The sequence below is a fragment of the Gymnoscopelus microlampas genome (genome assembly GCF_963454915.1).
Source record: "Gymnoscopelus microlampas genome assembly, chromosome: 15".
NCBI lineage: Eukaryota > Metazoa > Chordata > Actinopteri > Myctophiformes > Myctophidae > Gymnoscopelus > Gymnoscopelus microlampas.
This window is the reverse complement of record NC_139952.1, coordinates 1319915-1345435: the sequence shown is the minus strand read 5'-3', so window position 1 is coordinate 1345435 and position 25521 is coordinate 1319915. Positions and strand designations below refer to the sequence as shown.

At 41.0% G+C, this 25521-nt stretch overlaps 1 long non-coding RNA gene across 1 annotated transcript; it reads right to left on the bottom strand.

The window, feature by feature from the left end:
* Positions 1-5694: 5694 nt before the first annotated feature.
* On the bottom strand, positions 5695-24089 carry LOC311061484. The gene is made up of 4 exons (XR_014602398.1): positions 23994-24089; positions 16653-16796; positions 10300-10443; positions 5695-7638 (listed from the first exon to the last, which is right to left on the bottom strand). It is a non-coding gene; the product is annotated as an uncharacterized lncRNA (long non-coding RNA).
* Positions 24090-25521: the final 1432 nt, after the last annotated feature.

The window sequence follows — 25521 nt, the reverse complement described above, 5'->3', positions numbered from 1 at the left end:
AGCATCACAGGTAGGGTTGTGCTCAATGGTCTCAATGGTTCATTTATATAGCGCCTTTAATCCAAGGCGTTACATTTACCCATTCACACACGCATCCATACACCAATGGCGGAGGAAACCATGCAAGGCACCAACCTGCTCACTAGGAGCAACCAGGGGTTCAGAGTCTAGCTCAAGGACTCTTCGACACTAACTCTGGGGGAGCCCGGGATTGGTTTAATGCCTTTATTGATACGACAGCATACTGACAGGAAACTGGTAGAGAGAGAGACAAAGGTCGCCCGGATCGGGGGTCGAACCGGCGACATCAGAGACATTTGTGATATGCGCAGTAGGCCAGCGGGAGCCCACAAAATGACCTTTTCTATTGATTATTCATGCCACAGAGAATTGAGTTCAATAATATGTTCTTGTATTTGTCGCATGTCTAAAACAATAATTTGACTTCAATTCTGGATGGGGACTATGTAGTTAATACACTTTAGTGGAAATTATCTATTAGCAGCATATATCTCATTCCTATACTGAGTCGGCCTGTGTGTATAATTAGTAATCATAATACTATTAATCATTGTATGCCAATCATAATGATGATCATCCTAAAATAATAGCAAAAGTGATTGTGATAATTATGGTTATCCTGATAATTAGCTGAAAATGGTGATACAATGTTTGTCCATATTGCCCACCCCTAATTACAGGCAAGAAGTGCAACATCCAGAAAGACGTTGCCACCCCAAAGCCCATGCTTGACCCGCGGAAGCTTCAAGCTGTTGTTGGTGAGATTTTAAATTACTGTTTCTTGCTTCATGACCTGAAATGTTAACATTTGAGACAACTTTAGGTCGACAGACAAGGGTCTGTCGTGATGTCCCTCCCACCCGGAAGGATATAGAGACACAGGGCGAGAGCACACAGTAGGATGGTTTTAAAAATCTTTGGGATCATAATGACTCTACATTAGAGGCATATCTATTGGGCTGTCGCATTAATCGCATACCGCAATATTTCTGTTTCAAACCGCAATGGGGAGATATACCACACAAACTACGGCTCACACGAAATGGTCACAAAGCATTACAAAAGCATACACAGCAATGAAGACTAAGTGAACATTAAAATACAGTAAAAACTCATCTCTGCTGTGCTATTTAAAAAGCAACACTGTAAAGCTTATTCATTGTAGGTTATTTATATATAGTAATTCAAGTGTAAAATTGCTGTTAACCACCTGAACTCCATATGGTTGAGTGAAGTCCCTCAGAGCTCTATACTAGTGTATGTTCTGTCTTATATTATTGTGGGGAAAGATTTTTGCTGAAAATAGCCGCTTGGCAAGCTTACAGCGCTTGTACAAGCTTACAACGCTTTAAACACATTTGCCTTCCCCACAATGATGGTTCAGCATTGCTCTAGTCTGTTACCCAGAATTCAATTTGAATCATTAATCTGTTTTCTCTCCCTCATACAGCCTACGTGATGGAGAAATGCGGCGTTCCCAAAAAGAAAGTTCTTAAGGTGGTGACAGCAAAGCTTAACTACGAGGACAAGGTAGGGAAGCCAAAACGTCCCAAGAAGACCGGTGGGCCAAAAAAGAAGACATCACAGATGACTGACCCTTCACCTCCAAATATACGTAATGAAGTCTAGACCTTAGCTGAAAAAAACGAAAAGATAATCAGATCTGGGCCACATCCAGATTGGAATCCAAACGGTATTAACATCACGTGACCATTAAAACCAATCGGATTCCAATCTGGATGTGGCCCAGATCTGATTCAGGCTGAGCTTGGCTGCCACTGTAAATGGGGTCCACGTTTTTTTTATTTTTTATATATGTATATGTATTGTTTTTATTTATATTGTTGTTCAAGGGCATGTCTTAGGCCCCATTTACACCGGTAATCAGATCTTGGCCACATCCAGATTGGAATCCGAACGGTATTAACATCACGTGACCATTAAAACCAATCGGATTCCAATCTGGATGTGGCCCAGATCTGATTCAGACTGAATTTGGCCGCCACAGTCTCCTGCCACAGCAGATGAATGTCACAATTCTGTGTGTTAATTTTATTGATATTGTTTTTATATTGTTGTTGTTCAAAGGCATGGCTTAGGCCCATTTACACCGTTAATCAGATCTTGGCCACATCCAGATTGGAATCCGAACGGTATTAACATCACGTGACCATTAAAACCAATCTGATTCCAATCTGGATGTGGCCCAGATCTGATTCAGACTGAATTTGGCCGCCACTGTAAATGGGGTCGCTATCCTAGTGAAAGTGAGTGCCTGTCTGTGCTCAGGTTGAGTCAGAGCTATTATTCACTCCAAAGCTGATAAGAAATTAATGCACACTGGCTACAGTGCACCTTTTATTCCTCTTTTGTTAAACATACAGCCTGGATAATCTGATCAGATCTGGACCACATCCAGATTGGAATCCGAACGGTATTAACATCACGTGACCATTAAAACCAATCGGATTCTAATCTGGATGTGGCCCAGATCTGATTCAGACTGAATTTGGCCGCCACAGTCTCCTGCCACAGCAGATGAATGTCACAATTCTGTGTGTTAATTTTATTGATATTGTTTTTATATTGTTGTTGTTCAAGGGCATGCCTTAGGCCCCATTTACACCGTTAGTCAGATCTTGGCCACATCCAGATTGGAATCCGAACGGTATTAACATCACGTGACCATTAAAACCAATCGGATTCCAATCTGGATGTGGCCCAGATCTGATTCAGACTGAATTTGGCCGCCACTGTAAATGGGGTCGCTGTCCTAGTGAAAGTGAGTGCCTGTCTGTGCTCAGGTTGAGTCAGAGCTATTATTCACTCCAAAGCTGATAAGAAATGAATGCACACTGGTTACAGTGCACCTTTTATTCCTCTTTTGTTAAACATACAGCCTGGATAATCTGATCAGATCTGGACCACATCCAGATTGGAATCCGAACGGTATTATCACGTGAGCATTAAAACCAATCGGATTCCAATCTGGATGTGGCCCAGATCTGATTCAGACTGAATTTGGCCGCCACAGTCTCCTGCCACAGCAGATGAATGTCACAATTCTGTGTGTTAATTTTATTGATATTGTTTTTATATTGTTGTTGTTCAAGGGCATGCCTTAGGCCCCATTTACACCGGTAATCAGATCTTGGCCACATCCAGATTGGAATCCGAACGGTATTAACATCACGTGACCATTAAAACCAATCGGATTCCAATCTGGATGTGGCCCAGATCTGATTCAGACTGAATTTGGCCGCCACTGTAAATGGGGTCGCTGTCCTAGTGAAAGTGAGTGCCTGTCTGTGCTCAGGTTGAGTCAGAGCTATTATTCACTCCAAAGCTGATAAGAAATTAATGCACACTGGCTACAGTGCACCTTTTATTCCTCTTTTGTTAACCCTGCAAGGCCCAGATTCTTTTCAAGTTGTGATGATTCCTGGCTCTGTGGGGGGTATTTATATGCAAATATCCTGGCCAAAGGCATTGTAAGACTAAACAATAGGACCCAATGAGGATTTAGAGGTGAAAAAAAAAAAAAGAACAGAAAAGAAAAATGATTTAAACTCATTTCTTTATAAAACATACATGTGAACGTGCGATCACACAGGGCCTTGCAGGGTTAAACATACAGCCTGGATAATCTTATCAGATCTGGACCACATCCAGATTGGAATCCGAACGGTATTAACATCACGTGACCATTAAAACCAATCGGATTCCAATCTGGATGTGGCCCAGATCTGATTCAGACTGAACTTGGCTGCCACTGTAAATGGGGTCCAACTACAGCAATGAATGTACTGCCAGACAGATCATATATTTTGTATTGGTATTTGTATTGTTATTGATGTTATTGTTATATAAATGTTATATAATTGTTATAAATTCTCTTGATTGGCCTGATTTCATGTCCCCTCGAATAACTGAACCTGAGCATGATTCTGAATTGATAAATGGTAATGTAACCAGTTTCATCATCAGAAATTGCTGATATGCAGTGGTCAAGTAATAAGTAGATGTTGTCATTACTTAATAGTAAGGCAGAAGTAATTGAATGACAATTGTGTAGAGCTTTAAAAGTGACCCAAAAGGGTTTAAGTAGTAACAAAAAGTAATTTGTTAGTGATCAGTAGTGATAAAACACTACATGAACACTACATACAAGGATGGAGTGACTCAATAGGGATTGTGAAGAGATACAGCGGTAAATGTGTAAGCATTCTGTAGACTTTCAGAAGTAATTCAAAAGGGTTTGTTTAACAGTAAGACAGAAGTAATTGAATGATAATTCTGTAATGTTTTAAAAGGGATTCAAAAGGGTTTGTGTAGAAACAAAAAGTAATTCATTAGTGATCAGTAGTGATAGAACACTACATAACACTACACACAAAGATGGAGTGATTCAGTAGGGATTGTGAAGAGAAACAGGGGTAAATGTGTAAGCATTCTATAGAGTTTTAGAAGTAATTCAAAAGGGCTTGTTTAATAGTAAGACAGAAGTAATTGAATGATGATTCTGTAATGTTTTAAAAGTGATTCAAAAGGGTTTGTGTAGAAACAAAAAGTAGTTAATTAGTGATCAGTAGTGATAGAACACTACATAACACTACACACAAACATGGAGTGATTCAGTAGGGATTGTTAAGAGAAACAGCGGTAAATGTGTAAGCATTCTGTAGAATTTCAGAGGTAATTCAAAAGGGTTTGTTTAATAGTAAGACAATAGTAACTGAATGATAATTGTGTAATGTTTAAAAAGTGAATCAAAAGGCTTTGTGTAGGAACACAAAGTAATTCATTAGTGATCAGTAGTGATAAAACACTACATGAATATTTTCCATAGGGATTGTGTAGAGCTGCAGCAGTAGATCTGTAAGCATTGTGTAGTAATTCAACAATGAATGTGTAGTGATTGTATAGTTCTTTCCAAAAAGCCTATAGTGAGGCTGAAGTAATTAAGTAGCAGCCAGGCAGTGATTTGAATAGTAATTATCAGTAGTGATTAAGTACTGAAACGGGACATTTCTCCACATTTTACTATTGAAATCACTACATAAATCACTACTAATCGCAATAGCAATTGAGTAATGAAATGGTAGTTTTTGTGTAGACATTTTGTAGTAGTTATGAGTAGTGATTCAATAGTGTTTTTTCACGAGGGTTACCGTACAATGTAAGTCAATGAGGAGAAAATTTAGAATTATCAATTTCTAATCAATTGAACAATTATTTTTGATTTCTTGTGCACCTTTGGAGTTACATCATGGCAAGGTAAATACACGACCCAAACCTCTATCAAAGTGGTATTGCCCTTTAAGAAAATGTACTTAATTACTTTCCACCACTGCTCACCAGCACATTACCCCAGTTTTAGCTGCACTTCATTGAATCCCTATAATTTAAAAAAACAAAAAACTTCAAGGTTCCGTTATGTTTTTAAATCTCTGCATGGGCTGGCACCAATTTATCTTGCAATACATATTCAAAGTATGAAAGGTGGTTTGTGGTATGTGGTATGTTTTATTACAGTACTGTGTGTGCCTGGTAATTCCAGTCACAGGAAAGACCGTTTGAAAGACAATAACAAACCTTATAATGCTATTTCACATTTTTATTTCATTTACACACAACAGATACAAAATAAAATAAGATGCTGTCGTGTGCAATCACATCTATAAACACAGTATAACCAGCAGTTATTCCTTAACCAAACCAGTTGCTATTGTTCTGATGCGTTGTAAGCTTGTTTGTTTGTTTGATTGAACATTATTTAGAAGTCTGCAGAGAAAAAAGCACATAAAAGTTGTGGTAAAGTGCATAATCTGTGGGACTGTTGCCATTATTGAGGAAAGAATGAGGGTCCAGGCATTCCTTCTCTTTAGTTAATGTATTAAGGAAAGAAGGGGATTACATAGTTACACCAATAAGACCCTAGAGGTCAGCTAAGGTCAGGTGACATCTGGAAGGCATTTCCAACTGGACTGGTGTTGTTGATAAGAGTGTTGGATTTCTGGAATGTGTCCTATGGGCCATCTAGTATGAAGGTTTTAGCTTTCAATATCAGTCTTAAAGCATTGTCTCTGTGAATGTTCAAATCGAGCAAAACAACAAAAAAGGAAAGGAAAACTGATCAACAGCTTACCCTGTATCAATCCGTGCATGTTCAGGTTAGCATTTTGATCAAAGCCTTTGCCACAAAATGTAACTACATGTTTTTTGCCCTTATATGAGTCCTCATGTGTGTTCTTACATGACACGCTTGACCAAAGCGCTTTCCACAAACTTTACAAGTAAAGGGCTTCTCCCCTGTATGAGTCCTCATGTGTATTTTTAGAGTACCCGTGTGCCTAAAGCCTTTGTTACAAAGTGCACACATATAGGGCTTTTCTCCTGTATGAGTCCGCATGTGTGTCTTTAAACTACTCTGTTCACGACATCCTTTACCACAAACTTTACAAGTATAAGGCCTTTCCTCTGTATGAGTCCTCATGTGTGTCTTTAAAGTACCCATTTCACGACAGCCTTTACCACACACTTTACAAGTAAAAGGCTTTTCCCCTGTGTGAGTCCTCATGTGTGATTTTAGATGACCAATTTCATGAAACCCTTTACTACAAACTTTACAAATAAAGGGCCTTTCCCCAGTATGATACCTCATGTGTGTTTTTAGTTCACCCGTATGACTACAGCCTTTGCCACAAATGGTACAAGAAAAGGGCTTTTCCCCTGTATGAGTCCTCATGTGTGATTTTAGATGAGGTATTTGAGCAAAGCCTTTGCTGCAAACTGTACAAGCAAAGGGCCTTTCCCCTGTGTGAGTCCTCATGTGTATTGTTAGACTACTCTTTTCACGACAGCCTTTGCCACAAATTGCACAAGAAAATGGCATTTCCCCTGTATGAGTCATCATATGGTATTTTAGAGTAGCTGCGTGAGCAAAGGCTTTGCTGCAAACTGTACAGGTAAAGGGCATCTCCCCTGTGTGAGTCAGCATGTGTGTTTTAAGATGCCCCTTTTGTCTACAGGCTTTGCCACACACGGTACACGTAAAGGGCTTTTCTCCTGTGTGAATCATTGCATGTGTCCTCATATCTGCCTTTAAATTACACATTTTGCCACACTCTGTACAACTAAACTTTTTCTTCCCTGTGCGACTCCTCAGAGTGTGAGCTTGTTTTGATGATTTTGCGCCCCGTGACAGCTTGTTGCTCAAAAAAAATCTTTTTTCTTCCACGCTTTGTGTCTTGGGTGATTTCAGTGTGTCTAAAGCTGACTGATCGTCCCTGGTCTCCTCCCAGTCATCACTGTCTTCAGTGTCAGATTCAGAACAGTGTGAAGAGAGGAGCTGGCCATCACTGGTTTGTTGTGATGTTCCACATCCCTCTACACCAGCTCGTGTTTTCATGTGTTTAGTCAAGGTGCTGGCATCATGCGCTGCATCTATTTTTTCACCATCGCCTTCACTTTTCAACCCCTCCCCTGGTCTTAGAAGTAGGTCTTCTTGTTCCTCTTTAATCTGCGGAGGCTCCGGTTCCTCTTGTACCAGATTGTAGCTCTTCTGCTGCTGCTCAGGGGAAACCTCCTCTTTACACAACAGGGGGTGCAGGACATCTAGGGAAAATATAAAATGAGATAACTCCTTTAAATGTTCAAACTTTATGTTTTTCCTTGCAGTGTTTCCTCTGTTTTGTAGCTAATTGTTTTCGTCAGAAAGCTAATTTCCCAACACACATTCATGATGGTTGAAATTAAACAGTGTCTCAGGTTTATATTGTCAAGACTGAATATGTTTTGTACAGTTTATCATGATAATGTACACAATCATCACTGTATCTCGAATTGATCTCTTCCCTTAAAGAGCTGGTGCCATGTTTTTGCTGTCTTTCATGTGTCTATGAGGTTGATAGAACTTCATTAAGCCCCCCAGTGGTGGTTTTATGGTGTTTTATATCTTCTCTGACTATTTGGAGTTTCTTCCTGGAGGCTGAAACCTTGAGGGTCAAACGTGCCAATAGAAAAACAGCGCTTTAGTGACATAGTAAAAACATATCCTCCTCATTATCATAACACAACAGGTGTGGGCATGAGGAGGAGGAGGAGGGACTAGGACAGGTGGGTGGTGCTAAGGTGGTGGAGGAGTTGAGAACCAGGTATACTTAATGAACTGGAGGCGTGTCCACATAAAAACATAATTTTAACAATTTCTGTACACTTTTTTGAAAAAGCTCTTCCTCCTAGTATAACCATAATACCTGATGATTATGTTTTAGGGGGGGGGGGTGACTGAAAATCACTCGGAGGGGTGTACACTCAGAGGGGTGTGGAGTTAAATGGTGCAACCCGGAGATGGATCTGTTCACTTCCAATTTTACCAGGAAGTGGTCGTAGACCCCTACCTCCCGAACACAAGGTTGCACAGGTATGACAGCGGACCTGGGTGCTGCAAGTGCATCGCTGCTCGGCAGCAGTATTATAGCAGTGTTTAACACCTCAAATGGCGATACTTCGTTGACCATTGCTCTTATCAGCGCAACATACGCGCCATCAATATGATACAAAAGTAGAGCAAAGCTTTGACCTCACCACTCTGATGAAAATAAATAATCCTTTTGTTCGTTTGTCAACAATGATCCAAAAATCCAAAGTTTATTTCAGCAGCTAGACTGTGACAGTTTGACATTGTCTGAGCACGTTTTTAGTGCGCAACGGCAACAGACACAATTAAGTTAATTGCGTTCACCTGTTGTGCTGCTGTGAGCAACAGGATAGACCCCCGCCAGGCCAAGTTGCCTACCCAGGCCCATGAAATTCATAGGCAGTCATAGTAGCCAATTGGAATGGAATCTGCTAAAACTGACCGATATACTTAAAGGTATTGTAGGCAACATTAAGCCTAAATTAAAAACAAATATTTATATATATATATATTTTGCATTTTTTTCCCCTCTATCAGCCACTAGATTATGATGCTGGGGTGTTTTCCTGCATTGAAACACAGTCCTCTTTCTGAAATCTGTATTTTCCCCATTGTTTATGTCTGTCCGGGACGTAAATTAACGCACACATGTGCGCATCGTGCGCGTCCGTGTGACTCTATGGATGTCTATGGAAGCATCACCCCCTGGTGGCCGGGGAAACGAACTGCACAAACATAAACAGTACAGGGAAAATACGGTTTTCAGAAAGAGGACTGTGTTTCAATGCAGGAAAACACCCCAGCATCATTATATAGTGGCTGCCTGATAGAGGGGAAAAAATGCAAAATATATATATATAAATATTTTTTAAATTTAGGCTTAATGTTGCCTACAATACCTTTAAACAGGACCATACATAGACAATATATTGTCGCTGTTAGGTGGAAACCTTGTAGGCCTGTGTCCAAAACTGTTCATTTTTTAAATTAAAAAAAGCCAAAACGATTTAGAATTGTGAAAAAAGCCAATCTACAAGTTATATTATTAATAAATGAGAAATACTACCGCTGCAGTAGGACTAGGTTTGAACGGCCTGAAAATCTATAAATAAATGGGCAATATATTGTACCCAGAACATTTTGAAACACTTGAATCACCTGTGTCCGGATTTTGTGCTTCATCAATGTCATTCAGCCCAACAGAGGTAAAACAGCAATTTTAAAGCATATAACATTTCATGGCCAATTTTGAAAGCAACAGGGCATTCCACATTTTGGTGCCAGAGTAGAAGAATCATTTTCCCATGCTTGTTCTAAATGTGGGTGGTACCAGATCTAGCCAGTGGTGTGGCTGTGGGTGTCACTCACTTTGGAGAAATAGTTAGACAGGTTTGAAGGTATTGAGGTTTAAAGTAGCCTCTTGTGCCTCCTCGAGTGTGTTTAAAATATGTGGAACATGCATTTATTATTATGCAGAAATAAGCATTTTTGGGACCAACCGACTAACCAAATAACCGTCATCATCCCCAGTGTCTACAAGTGCACGGCGTGTTGCAAGCTTAACGATATGTTATTTTCGGTGAGTGAGTAGCGCAAAACCGCCGTACGACAAGCATAGCCAGTGGTGGGGAGAGGGAGGGGGCTCGTGCATGTAGCCTTAGAGAGTGCATGCAAGCGTGACTTCCAGTCGGTTCATATCAAGTTGGCTGAACATTAACAACATTGCTGTAAACGTGTGCAGGAATCTCCCGCATTATAAGTGCTACATTTTATTGTGCACAATTCCTGCACAATGTCCATGCACCAAAATTCAGGCCCTGGATCCAAAGTAAATAAAGGGAGAGCACAAAACGTACTGAGCTCCAGGTGGTCTTCAGGTTCCTGTTTAATAGATAGAGTCCTGGTGTCCATGTGGTCTTCAGGTTCCTGTTTAATAGAAACGGTTCTGGATGCTTCTGGAGAAGTCATCTTCACCTGCAGGCTGGACTCCACAGACTGGTCTGGAATGAAGGAATAGAATAAGAGCTTCAATAATATAGTTAGGGAATTTTAACAAGATGTTTGGACCATCTGTGAAAAAAATTACAACCAATAGCTTTCTTCACCAATGTGTTCTTATAGGTGTCTAGAATCACCTCTCAATTCATTTAAACCCAAATCCTCGTGGAAAATCCTGGAGAGCCAATCAAAGTTAAGGAGCAAAGAGAAACATATGAAAAAAAATAAAAGTCTAAAATTAACTTGTGAGGTGTCTAACTAGGGGTTTTCAGGGGTGCTGAATCCATTCCAACCATTATTTTTTGAGTAAAAATGTCTCCCTGGCCATCTAATATTGGTATATTGGTTATTGTTAGTGTATAATCAGTGTATAATCAATGGTAGGGGATTGGGGTATTATTGAATTGATTCTATTCTGAAAAATCAAAGAAGAAAATATTGCTAAACACTTGATACGAGTGTACACCTACTGTGCACATGCTCAGTGGGATACACTGTCTGCATGTGGGGAAGGAGCTGGAGTGTTGCATCCTGGCAAATATGTCTGGACGATTTTAAGGTACGGTAGTTTATCTACTTTTTGGCATTTATTTTCCTCTGCTGGCAAATCTTTTGATTACTGTGAATTTAGAATATCAATTTTCTCTAGCCTATTGCTTACATTGAACAACCATTAGTTAAACAATCATGACAATTGTCTTTTAGTAGACAACATGGAAGAGGATTCTGTAGCTTGTGGCTTAAGGTGCTTCATCTGTGGTGGTCCTGAGACTGAGATTCAAAAGCTCTCAAAAGTCACCCAAAAAGGCTATGCACAGATTTTGTCTTATCTTTGCTCCTTAACTTTGATTGGCTCTCCAGGATTTTCCACGAGGATTTGGGTTTAAATTAATTGAGAGGTGATTCTAGACACCTATAAGAGCACATGGTGAAAAAGCTATTGGTAGTAAATGTTTTCACAGATGGTCCAAACATCTTGTTAAAATTCCCTAACTAATAAGAGCTATGATGTGACAAAGAGTTGTGGATTAAAATGTAAAGGGCTTTTGTAAAATGTGCTTTTGAGTGGTGACAACCACTCCTAGTTTTGACAGTGTGTGTTTGTATGTCTGTCCGAGCCTGGCCTCAACAGCTGCAGCTGATTGCAACACAAAGATGCAACCAGTTACACTAATTCAACACAAACGTGCAACACATGCGCCACTTAAAGACATGCACACGAACACACACACACACACACACACACACACACACACACACACACACACACACACACACACACACACACACACACACACACACACACACACACACACACCATGTGTTATCCACTCTTGCCCAAATATGGAGGGGCGGCAGCCTGCACACATTGGTGTTGCTAGGCAATGCCTAGCACAATAAACAAATCGGTTACCATGCATGCCTGGCAACCGATTGTGTTGTGAGTGAGGTCAGACCAGAACTCTGCTCAGCATATATGAGGTGTGAAGTTACTTTAGACTTCATTCCACTAAGACCATAAGAGGATGGGTTCATGTTTACTGTTGTGAGAGAAAGGGATAAAGAACTTTGATTGACAGAGAATACAGGGAGATAGACAGAGGGCACATTCCATCCTCAACAGAACCTACAACGACGTCCCCATCACAGTTCATGTATAAGACCAGCTCTGAACATGAACCGCCACTCCTGGAAGGACAGTGTGACAAAAGTTTCCGTAAATTAAGTTACCTGAAGATTCATGAGCTTATCCACAATGGAGAAACACCTTTCTACTGTAAACAGTGTGACAAGAGTTCGCTTCGCGGCCCTCACATCTAAGCCCGATCCGAGGTTGGTCCAGACAGCACAGGCCTAGTCACTCTGCAAACACGTCATGCAAAGTCCGGCCCCTCTGGCCTCTCCTCTCCTCTCCTCCCTCCCCGCTTTGCTTTGCGGGGAGGGAGGGATCAAAACACGCAATTGGTTAGACCTACAACCAACTACCAATTACAGTATCCCATATTCGAATACTGGGCCCTGATTGGTCCCCCACGTCTTCTGGAGCAGGAAATGGATTCTCTATGGAGCGGTGCCAGACCCAAATCACAGAGTGCAAATTTTTTTGCACTCGCAGATTCGTCTGGTCCCAGTCTGGTACCAACCTCCCAACCTCCCAACCATAGACATATAAAGACGGCTCTGAGGCGTGCGTATCTCGGCCGTGCTTCCACTTCCTTCCGCTTCAGCAAGGCAAGCTGGAAACTTCCGTGTGCGTCACAGAAGGGGGCGTTCGGTAGGCCAATCAGAGGCAGGCGCGGCTGCCTCTTTTCTTAAGAGGCAGCCGCGCCGCAACTAGTCAGTTAGACGCGCTGTGATTGGCCTGTAGTCAACTCGCTGTGATTGGCCAGTAGTCAAGTAGCCCTGCGGAAGAGCCTTGTATTGAGGTACCAGTCGCTCCAATGAACTGCAGAGGCCAATGAGGTATCTAGGTTTCTATATCTATGCTCCCAACCTCCCAACCTAGGTCATGTGATAAAGGGGTCGGACTTGCTGTATCTTGTTGCCATAGCAACCAGATGCCATAGCAACCTGCCAGATCAGGCTGAGGGTCTGATAGGCAAATCACAGAATCAATCAGGCCGAGAGTCTGATCACTGATCGAGGTGGGGTAAGATGCCTTAATCATAGCCATAGCTCTGATTAACAGTCTCTGGCGGGACTTGGAGGCATGTGGAGTGATCCTTCGGAGCATTTGTCAATTATAGTAGTTAGTATAGTAGTATATAGATCAGATCAGATCATTTGGGAGAAAAAGAAAGCGGTAGAAACAAAAACAAGCACACTGAGTCATTCAGTGGACTCAGAAAGTCCTTCTGGTACTTTTGAGTGGTGCCAACCACTCCTAGTTTTGACAGTGTGTGTATGTATGTATGTCCGTCCGTCCGTCCAGCCGTGCCCAGCCTCAACAGCTGCAGCTGATTGCAACACAAAGATGCAACCAGTTACACTAATTCAACACTAATTGTACACAGTACAAACCAGGCTCAACATCCCAGCATGCAGAGTCTGCCTCACTGCTTGCACGTTATTGCCTCGTCCCCTGGTGGACCGGAGGTCCAAAGGGAGACTTAAGGATGTTTGTCTGTGGGGCCAGAACAACCAATCACATCACTAATGCAGGGTCATGTGAGGGGTTTGATCAGGGTCGTGGCTGTGTCTAGGGCTGTCACGATTACTAATTTCAAATAACTGAAATATACGTTACTACTGACATTTAGATACAAATAGCATAAATAGCGGATCTACAAGCTTACAACGTGTCACTAAACTTGTAGATCAGCTATTTTTTTATGTGTGAATTTTATTCCACATGGAAACGATGACAAAATAATTCGAGATTATCTCAAATAATTGCGATTAGACGATCATGTAACAATTGTGACAGGCCTAGCTGTGTCTATAAAAAGCAGGGTGAAGCCCTCCTCCCCAAGCGATTGTTACTGGATGCTTACCTACATAGGATAATAATAGTACCGTCCAGAGGGGTGACATGAGCTTGTGCTATGCACCCTAGAACAAAAAGGTATGCACAGAACCGTATATATGTATAGAGCGTGCCAAAAATCCTGAAGGGGGCGTCAACAGGTGTCATTTGGTAGCGGCGGACATCTTTGAGGGGTATAAAACAGGTTGACTTAACATTGCCCCCCTCAAGTATGTCTGCAGCTACTATGCCACGCCCCCCATGGTGACGCACTATATGGTTTCTGAGTCTTTGAGTGACAACAATGACAGTCAGATCAGGACATTGCAATGCAATGGTTGTGCCTTCTCTGGTAGGATACTCTGGTAGCACTGTGACTGTCCCCAAACGATATTTTGCGGCCGATATACCTGCTATTCATTATGCCGACTCCATGATGGGCACTGGATGGAAACTGGACGACAGGGGCAATTCTGCAAATAGACCCCATGGCCAGTCAATTGGGATCAATATAAGAAGGAAAATGAGCCAAAGCATTCCCGTCTTGTGGGGCAAGTGATGTACTGATAGAAATTGGGCAGTGTCGCTTAAGCGAACATCCGTTGAAGTCGCCCCATATTTAAACTTTTGGGCGAGTCAGGAACAATGTTCTCCATCTTGCTATTGTCTCATATATTACCACTGCGAAACCAGCGCTCCCCAAAACAACGGGTTTGGGGATCTATTGGGAATTGATCGTCGATCTATTGGGAATTGATCGTCGGTGCGTCCATGGGACGCACTACAATATGAAAATAATTCGCGGTAAAATATTTTTTTTACCGCGGATATACAAATCCATGGGACACCACCATTTTGCATGGCCACATCCTACTTTATCCTACTTTATAAACGATAAAATCCACGTAGAAATAGTCTTAGAAAGACGATACAAATGATAATAAGGATCCATGGGAGCCGCCATTTTGCGCATGCTCATTGCTCAGACCGAATTTTTTGGGTAACGATTTTGCGTGTAACACACACACACAAGGGCCGCCTGTTGCGGAGTTGAAAAGTGACGTCTCTGCCATGATGTAGACCTGTAGACCCGTAGCAGACCTGATGGTTAACACGTTTGAAAACAAAAACGTGAATTAAAAATAAACTATACAAATAAAAGAAAAAAAAAAAATGTTAGTGTAAAATGGCACCAAAAAAGATTCTCAAGCCTGCTGCAGGGCAACAGAAAATAGCAAGCCTATTTTCTAAACCCAAATCAAGTACTGCTAATGATGATGACCCCATACCTACCTCCATGACTACATCCTCTGTATCTACCTGTGATTCTACTTCATCTCAAGGTAATAGTTACATAGATACATGTTCTACATGAATAACCATATAAGATGAAACACGAGTTAAACGCTGTGCATTTTTGTGGGACCCATAAAATGTCCCTGGGACCCATCTAAAAGACCACCCTTGCATCCCAGGACCCATTACATTGAAAACCTAGCAACATCACTGAATAGCCATTATGGGTTTTAGAGAGATGCCAAAGGTGAAGTACTAAAACGATCAATCTAATAATGTGTCCTGTATTCAAGCAAACAACGCAGCAATGGAAAGGAGACACAGACGGTAAGATTTGTCTCATCTTGTAGATCGTTGGATACAGTTCCCAGATTGACAGTATGTCTGTTCCCCACCTTACGTCTTACGCTCTTCATATAGCACAGCATGTTTGCCACTAAGGTATATCTGAAGAGGATGATCTGTGTCACAATACGGAATATACGGGTACTTAGACCGGAGCGTTGTTACATCCGTGGCCGTGGGGTCAGCACTTTATATTTAAAATCTGAACGTTTATGTAGAAATTGAGATGGAAAAATTGAGAAATTTCAAAAAACAGGAACAAGTTGCCCCACGACAGTCATGTTTCAGTGCTAGACAGTGTCAAACACAACCACAGCACAGCACTGCTCACAGACCGATACAGGGAGAGGAGAGAGGGGGAAAAAAGGAGAAAAAAACGAAAGATCGATAGTGTCTTCTTGTATGAGTTACACAACCTAAATTATTGATACAGCTACACAAGTAGTGGTTTATTATATTTTACATATTGTTCTTCAATGAACACACAAACTCGAAACACGGCGAAGAGCAACACGTTTTGAGTTTGAATTTGAATCCTGAAAAGTAACAGTTTTGGACTGTTTTCTGGTTTCCACCCGACAGAGACGATATAAAGCTAAAATCTAAAATTACATGGATTCTTTCCCGGTTTTAATGGGTTAAGGACAATTGAATGCCTTTTTAATACCTCAAAAAAGAAAAGATAAGAAAACATACCATTATTCAAACTACATCAAATGTAATCAATAAAGTGTACTATAACAACTGGTGAAACATTGGCCAAATTGTCAAATAATATAAGAAAGAGACAAAAAATAAAAGAAATAGCCGATCTACAATTGTGAGCTTCGGCTATTTTTACAATATTTATCTGTGGAACCGAGTCAAACTAAATGTAATGCCTCAATTCCAAGTGGTTGCCAGGATGGGGGGTCCCCAGTTCAAATATAATTATTTTTGGGGCGGTTCCCAGTTCAAAGATGATTATTTTGGGGGTCATGGCCTGAAAAGGGTCAGAACCCCTGGTCGAATAGCCCTGCCGCCCGGGCCAGCAGAACGCACACAGCACTTGCCCGCTGGGGCCAGTGAAAATATTGCCTTAAAAATGAATAAAACACGACATACCTATCCTGTACAACTTTACTACAGGTTGCATCCTTGCATCAAGCAGTCCACGTCCCTGGTCGATCTCTTGCTGTTCCTCTGACAACGTTGAATATGTTTTGGAGGCCATCTCTCTTGATGCTGTAGACGTCTCTCTGTGGTGCTCTGTGGAAATCACCAGTAGAAATAACTTTTAGTTATCATTCAGCAACCCCATTTTAAAAAGGTAGGGTAAGTGTTTCACTTTCGTTAAAATAAGTGTTAAATAGCCCTATATTCTGATAGTACTCATTGCTATAGAGTGTTTGTTCGGTATTAGGAGTCTAACATGTCTCTCCAGTTCTTTATTAAACAGAAAATGCATTTTCAGAGCTCTCTCTTGATTGGCTTAAATTTTGTCACCTACCTGAAAATGTATATTCTGTTTACTAAAGAGCTGGAGAGACCCCTGTGACCGAACAAACACTCTGTAGCAATGATTATTATCAGAATATAGTACTTGAACCTTTAAAAAAAAAACTACCTTTTATCTAATCAAACTGTTCCAGAGTGCAGGTTTAAAAAAAAAAAAGAAATAATATACGAGTATTTCACTATAATGAAGATGTCAAGCTGCAGTGGGTCTAGGGTCTAGTCTAGAGTCACAACTCTAGACTAGACCCTACTCTTTAAAGGTGCAGTACGTGATGTTTTGTTAAAGCATGTGTTAAATAACTTTATAATCTGCTAGTAATAATTGCTAAAGTGTTTTTTCAGTGGTCTTCCTGTCTCTCCAGCTCATTAGTAAACAGCAAATGCATTTTCAGGGCTGGATACCAATTTCAACCAATCAAGAGAGATAACTCATAAGGGATAAACAAGTAAAGTTGGAGGTGATGTCACAACGAAGTGAGCAGGCACAATTGTAACACTATAAAAATTAAAGCTGATACGTGGGTACTCTGCAATTCTGACATACTCCTGGTTCTGGTGACTGATACTTGCTACCTGATTGAACCCGGTCCTATGTCTGTACCCTACTAGATCAGAGCCAAGCAGTAGGGGTGTCGGAAAAAATCGATTTGAATACGAATCGCGATTCTCTTGTTGGACGATTCAGAATCGATTCTCTTTTTTTTTTTTAAATCGATAAAAAAAAAAAAAAAACGTTTTTTTTTGGGGAGGATCTTGGATTTACCTTTGTGTGCTTACATTATTATCAGTTGATAAAACCTTTACAATTATAAAAGTTACATAAATGTATCCTATGTTTTGAATCAAGAATCGTTTTTAATCAAGAATCGTTTTGAAGCGAATCGTTTGAATAAAAAAAAACGATTTTGAATCGAGAATCGTTTATTTTGAAAAATCGATAAAAATCGGAATCGTGACCCCAAGAATCGGAATCGAATCGTGAGATAGCAAACGATTCACAGCCCTACCAAGCAGTTATCCAATTCTCTCCCAACTTGCTACAAAAAAAGCTCATTAGCGGGGCATATTAAGTCAATATTCCATCAGAATCTTTCACTTGGTGATACAAGCACCAAAATTGGCACAAATGATGTCCAGGATGTACTATCTAAGAAAAGTACGATATCCAGCTGACAATCCAAGATGGCCGCCAGTTTTCAAGATGGCCGCCTCATCAAATGCAAAATTAATGTTTTTGAAGTAGAACTTGAATGAACAGAAATGTATTAATGATCCAAAAATCAAAATGAACGTATTCTGACTGGAAGAACTCAATAGTGTCAATTGAATTCCAATATGGCCGCCAGTTTTCAAGATGGCGGTTATTACGTGACTCAAAATGAGCATTTTCGGAAGCTGTCTCATCACAGATATTGCATTAAGTTGAAGGGAAACATCCCTGATCATTCATTGAAATGCTGTGGTCAAGCTCTATTGGTTTGTCATTTTTTATAAGAGTGATGTCAAAGCACAACCCGGGCACACTGGTGACATCACTGCTGTGAGACTCAGCATGGGGTTCAGTGTCGGCTTGTAGTGTACTAGCTGTAGTTGTAGTTTACTAACTGTTGTAGTGGTGTACTCATTGTAGTTTGTACTGTAGTATACTTTAGTGTCCCAAATGCTAATAAGCCCCTGTATATATCTCAACTACAAGTTTAGTTTGTTGTAGTATTGTAGTTAGATAGCCGCACCTGAATTGACAGGATGTGCCAGCGTGGGAGACAAACAAACTCATCAGCCTTGAAGGCTTAAGTCCTTGCAACCACGAAGAAGCTGACTCCAGCATCTTCACACATGCTCTCCATGCAGCCAAGCAACAAATGAAGTCTGTGTTGATTAAGGCATGCAACACAGATATTCTTGTTGTTGCAGTCAGTGCAGGCTTAGAAATTATTTGGGTATAATTTGGCCAGGGTCAGTCCATTAGGTGATTGCCAATTCATGATATGGTAGTAATTGTTGGCCCAGAGAAATCCAGTGGCATGCTGTCCTTCCACGGCAGTGGAAAGACAGTTGTGTCAGCTTTTCATGGTAAAGGCAAGAAAACTGCATGCCAGGCAACAGTGTGCAAAATGCAAACTGAAAGCCCTGCCAACTGTGGCTGGCAAAAAGATGGAGAGGTCTGGACAATCCCTCCACCTATCGTTCAGACTTGTGAGCAGTTGACAAAATGTGTCTAAAAGACTGAATCCCGAGGACGATGCAAATGCTACCACTTCATACTTAAGTGTACACAGTTGTGTGCCTGCAAATGTGAGGACTAAAAGAAGAACCAAACTGTTATGGTTTGGTTCCATATGACCAAAGTGCAGTCCAGTCCAGTCCAGCATAATACAGTACAGTCCAGTACAGTACTACAGTCCAATACAGTACAGTCCAATACAGTACAGTCCAGTATAATACAGTCCAGTCCAGTCCAGTAAAGCACAGTACAGTGCCGTACAGTGCAGTACAGTATAATACAGTGCGGTACAGTGCCGTACAGCACAGCACAGCACAGCATTTGTATCATCATAATATCCAATAATTAAAATTTTGTAAATGCAGAATTGGATTTCACATACTCAAAAACATATATTTGGATGTATAGACCATCAAAATAGGATTATTCAATCAAAATATAGTTCAAACACCATTTAAAACCACTTCGAATGGCGGCCATCTTGAAAAATGGCGGCCATATTGTTTTTTCAAGTGGATATCGTACTTTCCTGAGAGAGTAGGTTCTGAAGCACTTGTGTGCCAAATTTGGTGCTTGTATCACCAAGTGAAAGATCGTTTCAGCAATCTGCTCCACTACATGGCTTTGGCTAGGCAACAATCTACTTTTCCACCTTCACATGTGTCTCCACTTCTAATAATCACAACATTTTTGCCATTTTCCCCCATATTGTAGCATGTAGGCAGCGCCCATGCGCAAACAGGTTGACAGGAAGGGGCAAGCGTGTTTTGGGGCGAGTATTCCGGTTTCCTACACAAGCTGTCACCCTGGCCGGTAACCGGTCAGGTGGGCACCAAAACCATCTGGGCACTAGGGATAACTGGGCACCAAAACCATCTGGACGCTAGGGACATGTGGGCACTAGGGACACGTGGGCACTAGGGACATGTGGGCACCTGGTCAACTGGGCACTAGGGACATGTGGGCACCTGGTCAACTGGGTACTAGGGACAACTGGGCACCAAAACCATCTGGGCACTAGGGACATGAGGCCACCTGGACAAGTGGGCACTTAGGCAGAGATGCTCATAGGCCTGCGTCCTGCGTCTCTGACGCACCATATTGAAAAAGGACGCATTCACGGCACCCTCGTTGCGTCCATGGGACGCACTACAATTTTGCGGAAATTACCGCGGATTTGAAGGCCATCCGTGGATTTCAAAGCCGTCCGCGGATTACAAGGCATAGTGCAGGAAACAAGAAAAATCTCGGTAAAACACCGCCGTATGGAGAAGTATTCTCACTCTGTCTCAGGGCATTGCGAGCTGCTGCTAGAGGGAGAGAGTGAAAGTGCTGCGCAACTTACAGCCCAACTTCAGAGCAAGTTAACGATGGCTTGTTGACCCCAATTTGACCACTAGGCAATCAACACTGAACAGCACTAATTAATGGCAGCTGTGATTCTTGTGTCTTTCCGTGCAGCCAGATATCAAATAATTCCCTGTAGAGCAGGGGTCTTCAGTGTTTTCAGGCCAAGGACCCCCTAGTTGAGAGAGAGATGAAGCAGGGACCCCCTCTATATTGTATAAAATTGTGTTTCAGATAAACTTTTGCTGCTCTTTTTTCCCTTTACACACCTATAACTCCAAAAATAGCAGATCTACAAGCCCACAAGTGTGAGCTTGTAGATCTGCCATTCCTGGCTAAAGTTCTCCTCAGAAAAGGGATACTAGGATTCAAGTGGTTAATGTAAAAAAAAAAATCAAGTACTACAAGTACTAGTTGTCGGATTTGGAATTGTGAACTTTTCTTTCAGATACATGTTCTACATGAATATAACCATATAAGATGAAACACGAGTTAAACGCTGTGCATTTTTGTGGGACCCATAAAATGTCCCTGGGACCCATCTAAAAGACCACCCTTGCATCCCAGGACCCATTGCATTGAAAACCTAGCAACATCACTGCTTAGGGGTGGAGACATCTGGACACTAGGGAGTCGGGACATGTGGGCAGGCAAGGGAGGATGGGCAGGCGGACAAACCACATTGTCAAGTTCATGTCACCATGATCAGCCATAACCATATAAGGACTTTCCGAGCAGCTATGGCCAAATATGGACTGTGTTGTCTAACCTCAATGTGCCATCATGGCATCAGACCCTAACAAATCTGTCAGCATATTCGATTGTTAAGACGTGACGTTGCGCCCCGCTAGAATAACTTCCGGGTCCAAGTGTTTTAATGTTAATAATAATAATGTTAAATCATAATAATAAATAAATACTTAGTACTTCTATGATATTAGCATTAAGACCCTTATTAACCCTCAATGGTTCATTTCTGAAAAAGGAGGTTATTGTAAAAAGATTTACGGGTTCCAACATGTTGTTTACAATGAAGAGTGGACGGCGCTGGTGCCTTTTGGACCCGGACGTGACGTCGGACTACAAAATTACGTCAGACTTAAGAACCGAATATGGCCATAAACGGGACAACGACTGACAGATACAGAGATCTCCATATATGCCCATATAAGGGACAAGGAATGACAGATAGACAACTATGGCCTTATCAGTTGGATAAGTGGTGCAGAGTAGCTGTGAGGTGGATGTGAGATGAGAGGTGGAAGCTAGTTGATCAGACCAATACAAGAGAAGTGTCTCAAACTCAAAGAAGCAGTTGCCGCCCCCTGCCTATGGAACTCACTCCCACCTCACATCAAAATCGCCGGCACCGTTGCCATGATCGCAGTGAAACTGTGTGCACACACACACACACACACACACACACACACACACACACACACACACACACACACACACACACACACACACACACACACACACACACACACACACACACACACACACACACACACACACACACACACACACACTCTCCCTGGAGCAGTACCTCTGCCCCAAATCTTTCACATGGGCCTGTTATAGCGCCACAGATTTTTTGACAGTACTCCTACAGCTTTTGTCCAAACATCACGCAAATCGATACACAAGATTGGCTTCGAATGTTTGCAGGAGTGCTCCGTTTGGAACAAAATGCCTCAAATCATGAACCCAGCATGCGATTTCTGTGAAATTTTGCACGCACATCCCCACTAGGCCGATAGTCCATGAGCCAGAGCCCCAACATTGACAAATGATTACCGAAAGAGTGGGCAAAACCAAACCTATATAAAATTGTTCATAGGGTCAGTACGAGTAAATAAATATATGATAACCTCTCCACAGGAGCAGCTTTTTCATGGTTATCACACATTTTGTGATTTTCCCCATACATGACAGGTGAAAAAATGACAAAATTTAAAAAAGAGTTATCATAATGAAACTGCCTGAGTTGATTACTTACATGAAGACAATGATTTTTCGTATTACAAGTTTTCTGAAATTGTATATTTAAATATGCAAATTAGGCATTAGGAAAATATGCCCACATTTGCATAACTTTTCAGAATCAACATTGGAACATTGGACAAAGCCAGAGTCAACATACTTACTTCATTTTGTTACACAACATATCAACGTAAGTGGATGGAAGATATGCAGGCATTGAACGTACCCTATTTTAATAAACCTCTGGCACACAATGTGTAAATAAAAAAGTTAAATAAAATACAAAAGATTAAAAATAATATTGCCCCACATGATCAAATCGGTGATCATATCGGATGATCAGACTTAGGTGATCGGTGATCGGTGATCGGTTCCAAAAAAAACTGATCGGACCATCTCTAGAAGATGAGTCAACAATATTGTCAAGATGTGTCAAAAATACAAAACAAAAATAGCTATATCTACAAGCTCACAAAGTGCCGAGATGTGAGCTTGTAGTTCGGCTATTACGAATAGCCCGCAAAATTATAAAAATAAGAAAGCTAAAGACTTGAATGCTTTAAACTGTACCTCATTTCGCTAGGGACCCCATCAATGACCCCTGGGGGTCCCTGGATCCCTTGATGCACTGCATGGCCTTGTAAACAGCAGTGGTGTAAAGTAACCAAGTACATTTACTCAAGTAGTGTACTAAAGTAATTTATTGGGGGTATTTCTTACTTTACTGGAGTATTTCCTATTTTCTGTACCACTACAAGTATTTGAAAACTTTAGTTACTTTGTAATTTTTTGTTATTATTACAAAACATAGGCCTACATTCCCCACTTCAGCCCTATATACATATCACCCATTTGAACATAGCCGATCTACAAGCTCACAATGCGTCGCAAGATTGTGAGCTTGTCGATCTGCTATTTTCAAAAGATTCGATACGTTTGAAAACTTGTGAAATGGGACATTCTGCTTAATGAGTACTTTTACTTTTTGTACTTTAAGTACATTTTGTTACCAATACTTTTGTACTTTTGATCAAGTACATTTTGAATTCCAGATTATTACTAATAAAATAATAATCTAGTAATAGAGTATTTCTACCTTACAGTACTGATACTTTTACTTAAGTAAAGACATTTGAGTACTTTTTCCACCATTGGTAAACAGTTTAGATGATAACAGTACGTTATCATTTAGTCCGTCTGCACACACACGCACGCACGCGCGCCCGAACGTAATGGCCATGTTTGTCTTTGTTAGCCGCCTCCCTGCTACGTTCCATTGTACCCGTTCTTAAGGACTAGCATTAGCAGCTATGCTATGCTACCGCATTATGCTCTCCTGGAAGCTGCTTTTTGTCCAGACATCAACACATAGAAAAATAGAAAGGGTTTACCTTGAACACACGGATGTTATCCGTTTGTGTTGTTTTAATGAAGAGCCGTGTGTTTGAATCCCGTCTGGAAGCTTTGTTTGTTCCACCATGAAAAAAACATGAATACATTAAACTACACAGTGTTGCCATGTTTTGTGAGAGAAATAAGGAACCTGGTCTACGGAAACAGGCCCAAAAGAAGCGAAGTTCTCTCCTGCCTACACACACGCATGCAGTGGTGGAAAAAGTACTCAAATTCTTTGCTTAATTAAAAGTAGGCCTACCAACACTGCAATATAAAAATACTAATTTGTTAAAGTAAAAGTCCAAAATTCAAAATTGTAAAAGTAAAAGTATAAAGTATTGGCATCAAAATGTACTTAAAGTACCAAAAGCAAAGTACTAAAATATTTGAAAATAGCCGATCTACAAGCTTGTAGATCATTAATGTTCAAATAGCCAGTATACTGTATCAAAATCTACAAAGTAACTAGTAACTAAAGTTAGCAAATAATTGTAGTGGAGTAAAAGTAAAATATTTGCCTCTGAAATAGGAGTAGAAGTAAAAGTAAATAAAAGTATAAATTGGAAATACTCAAGTAAAGTACAAATACCTCAAAATTATACTTAAGTACATTACTTAAGTAAATTTACTTTCCACCACTGACCATAATGTTGCACTGACGACTAAACCCATGATGCAACAATGTGTTCCGTCACGATCCAGCCATGCCCCGAAATACCCGTGTGTGTCTCAAAGAATAGGCCACTTGCACACTTTAAACCTATATACATCTGCTATTTGAAAATAGCAGATCTACAAGCGCAGAGTTGCATCGCGACACTTTGTGCTTGTAGATCTGCCATTTTCAAATAAATATGGGGGTCCTTGACTTGAAAATGTTTGGGAATCACTGCATTAGACAGCAAGCCCAAATAAGCAACCACACCTTAGAAACAAGCCCTAAAAACGCAACCTGCAACTACCAATATTTACTAGCAACTTCACAGAAAAATAAGCCCAAAGTCGCTTATAATAAATGGACATGGCAACACTGCCTCCACAATCTCCTATTTAGCGTCAGATTCTTGAGCTCAAGAGTGTCAGCTGCGCTGGCTGCCGCAGTGCATCTACAGTACGTAGGACGTGCGCTCCTTGCCTTTCCTGGCTTTGCCCTGGGTTGGCTCCCACAGTGTCAGTTTAGTCCAGGGGCCAAGCCATATTTTGGTACCACCTAAGGTGACCGTAAAGTTTTTGTATTTTTGTCTTCCTACATGTCTCTAGTTTATATTTTGGTATGATAACCCTTCCAATCTTGTAGCTTAATGGCAGTTATCACTACTTACCGGCTAATGTATCCGGTAGGAGACACAAAGTAGAATCTTTGTGTCTCCTACACCCGGGCATCAAATTATTGCGACAAAAAACAAAATATTTCCATGTATTCAAGGCTTCATGGGGTGTGCAATTGATAGAAAATAAATCATTTTTTGGGTGAACTCCTCTTTAAGTTTCCCAGGGGGACTCTCTACCCATTCAGCTATGACC